Source organism: Microcaecilia unicolor, chromosome 1 (assembly GCF_901765095.1).
Source record: "Microcaecilia unicolor chromosome 1, aMicUni1.1, whole genome shotgun sequence".
Taxonomy (NCBI): domain Eukaryota; kingdom Metazoa; phylum Chordata; class Amphibia; order Gymnophiona; family Siphonopidae; genus Microcaecilia; species Microcaecilia unicolor.
Window position 1 is genome coordinate 640,073,282 of NC_044031.1, and position 3,691 is coordinate 640,076,972.

General features: G+C 41.8%; 1 pseudogene; it reads left to right on the plus strand.

Annotated features, from left to right (window-relative positions):
• The first annotated feature begins 2,041 nt into the window (after positions 1 to 2,041).
• Positions 2,042 to 2,941, plus strand: LOC115461043 (annotated as a pseudogene).
• The last annotated feature ends 750 nt before the right edge of the window (positions 2,942 to 3,691 follow it).

The window sequence follows — 3,691 nt, forward strand, 5'->3', positions numbered from 1 at the left end:
AATTATTTATGTAGCGACAGTAGATGCATAATTTGATTCACATGTGGTAGTTTTCATGAAACCTATTTAAGTGGATGTGAAGCGTCTGTTCACGCTTTCCAAAAATACTAGGACTAGGGGGCATGCGATGAAACTACAGTGTAGTAAAATTAAAACAAATCGGAGAAAATGTTTCTTCACCCAACGCATAATTAAACTCTGGAAATCATTGCCGGAGAACGTGGTAAAGGCGGTTAGCTTAGCAGAGTTTAAAAAGGGGTTAGAAGGTTTCCTAAAGGACAAGTCCATAAACCACTACTAAATAGACTTGGGAAAAATCCACAGTTCCAGGAATAACATGTATAGAATGTTTGTACGTTTGGGAAGCTTGACAGGTGCCCTTGGCCTGGATTGGCCGCTGTCGTGGATAGGATGCTGGGCTCAATGGACCCTTGGTCTTTTCCCAGTGTGGCATTACTTATATACTTAAGTGGTAGACTGCTATTTAACCCATGGAAACGGCTGTGAAAATTTGTCTTCTTATGGGGTAGTTTTATAAAGCTACTTCCATGCATAAGTCTGCTTTAGATGGAGAAAAGGGTTCTTATAAGATTTTGCTGGAGTATAAAAACACATACCACCTGATATTTAGCCAGCAATGGTTAGCATTTTTAGACGCTTACTATTGCCGGCTAAATTAGCCCCAAAGTTCAGTGTAGGCACCAGCACTGAATATTGGGGGCTATATATGGACAGACTGGGTAGTGAAGCTAATGCGGCCCAGTCGATATTCATCCAGGGCCTGCATAAGAGTTATGTGGCCCCAGCTGAATATAGGGCCTAGGCCCGCTGCTTTTTTAAAAATTTGAATCCCCCCATGCCCCTGACACATCCCCCTCTCCTCTACCCCCAGCCTACAGCCACAAGCCACTCTCTACTCCCCCCAAACACCCCTGCCCCAACCCAATCCCTAACTCTGCAGTAGTTCAGGTAGGCCCCCCTGGGTCTACCTTGACCCTCGGTGGTTCAATGGTGGTCCTTGGGGGCAGGAGCACAGCCCCCTCACCCCTGCCACTTGTGGTACCTTCTCAAAATAGCTACCATGACCTCTTGTGGCAGCTTATGATACTACAGAAAGTACCACAAGCTGTCATTTTGCAAAGGTGCTGCAAGGGGTCTCTGCTCCTATTACCAATGACCACCACTGGACCATCAGGGATCAAGCTAGGCTCGGGAGGGGGGTCTACCTTAACTACTGTGGGTTAGGAGTCAGAGGTTGGGGTGGGGTACATTTGGGGGGAAAGGCAGTTGCTTGTGGACACAGGGTGGAGGAGGGGGAGAGGGGGATGCATTTTTAAAATAAAGCTTATGCAGGTCACGGCCTGATATTCAGACAGAGCCCGCTTAAGCTAAGGGATTAATTTAGGACTGCTTTTGAGAAGTTTATGCGGGACTTGGCTGAATATCGCCAGCACCTGCATAAGCCCCTTCTCCTCCCCAACATGCCCTCTGACCCACCCCTGAGTGCCTCACCTTTTTGGGAGCCAGTCAGAGGCAATATTCAGTGACACTGCCCAGTTTAGTGCTGCTATTGATGGCTGGACAGCGACAGGCAAGTTGAGTAGGCAAGGGCCTCTCCTGCTGACTTAAATCGCTCTGAATATCAGCCCTATAATACATACATTTATATCATATAAACGTGTTTTTCCCCTTCTACCTGTTTTTATGCTTACATATGCTAGGGAAGTTTTATAAGCATCTATATACAGTGGAAAATACTGTTCTACATAAACAAGGTGCTTATAAAATTGTCCTTAATGGTCTTGTGGAAGCTCTGTGTAGAAGCTTAGATTACTGTCTCTTTATGGCAAGGACTGTAACAAGAAAGGAGTTAGTCAGAAAGCATTTCAAAGTATTCTTTTATGCTGCAGGAATCTAGAAGACTCTGGAAAATTCTGCTGGAATCTAGAAGACTCTAGAAATTCTGTCTACCAGTCCATAGGAGGAACGGATTGAATTTCATGGATTTGAACAATCCCAGAAGTTATAGTACTATGAATATATGAAAGACCAGAATCAGACTACAGTAACTGAGTTCATCCTCTTGGGTCTTACTGATAACCCAAAGTTGCAGATTCCACTGTTTCTGTTCTTCCTACTGGTCTATATCATCACTATTTTAGCCAACAGTGGGATCATCATTTATCCAAGTTAGATCCTCGGCTTCATACTCCTATGTATTTTTTCCTCAGACACTTGTCCTCTGTTGATCTTCTCTATTCCTCAGTCATTGTCCCCAACATGTTAATCAACATCCTGTCAAAGAGGAAAGTCATATCTTTTTTGGGGTGTGCTGTGCAAATGTTCACTTTTGCTTTTCTGGGAGTAGAAGAGGGTCTACTGGTTACAGTAATGGCATATGATCGCTACGTATCCATATGCAACCCTTTACTTTACACCGTCATTATGAAGAAGACATTCTGTGTGCAACTTGTGATTGGGTCTTATTTTGGAAGCTTAGTGATATCTTTGGCATATGCAATATGTACATTCAACTTGTCTTTCTGTGGGCCCAATGTGATTGATCACTTTTACTGTGATTTCAATCCACTTCTAGACCTCTCCTGCACTGACAATTCTGTATGTCAGACACCCATTTTATATCATGCATCTGTGTTGGAATAGTTTGTATTGTAACAATATCTATGTCTTACATATACATCATTTCCGCCATCTTGAAAATACGTTCCAAGGAGGGGAAGAATAAAGCCTTTTCCACCTGCGCCTCCCACTTCACTGTTGTCTCCATGTTTTATGGAACAATTTTTTTCATGTACCTGAAACCCACCTCCAGCTCATTTGGGATAAAAGATAAGTTGTCTCAGTGTTATATACAGTTGTGATCCCTATGTTAAACCCTCTGATCTACAGCTTAAGGAACAAGGAAGTGAAGGAGCACTGAAAAAACTGATATAAGCTTCCATAAGCATAGTTAGGTCTTAAATAATTAGCAGTCAATAGACCATACTCATCTGAAAGATATGAAAGTTCAGTGTTGGTTTGGGGACTTATAATCTGTATAATTCCAAATAGGAATATTTAAAATTTATAAGAAAAAGTACAAAGGAATTTATATCTACCGATCAATGAGGAAGTGGGTGTTTTAAATCTTGCAGTGTAAAATGTTTAACACCGAGATTGGCAGATTTATCACTGAATGAATGCAAGTGTTTGAGGGGGTATTAAGGGGAGAATTCTATATATGGTGCAAAAAAATTGGTGCTGAAAAAAAGCACTATTCTATAAGCCACGGATAAAGTTAGGCGAGGTTTATAGAATTCCACGTAAGCGCAGGAGTCACACATTAATATAGGCACCACCATTTGTACTAATGAAAATGTGGTGCTAATGCCTGTACCTAAATTTACACACTCCAGACTATCCCAAACACTCTTTCATATCCCAGTTTCACAAGGTATTCCCACAGTGCACTAATTCATAATCAACTAATATCAAACGGGATCTTCAGAATTTCAAGTACTTCCATTTTTTTCTCTTTGTATGTAGGAACATTCACAGTAATGCATGCCTCTTCCCTGAAGAAGATTTTCGAAACCTGGCCAAGTCGGCGGAGGTTTGAACTGGGAGGAAAAAGTGCTGCTGTAACACATTGAAAAGCTAAGTTTTAGAGTATAATTTATAATGAAGTATG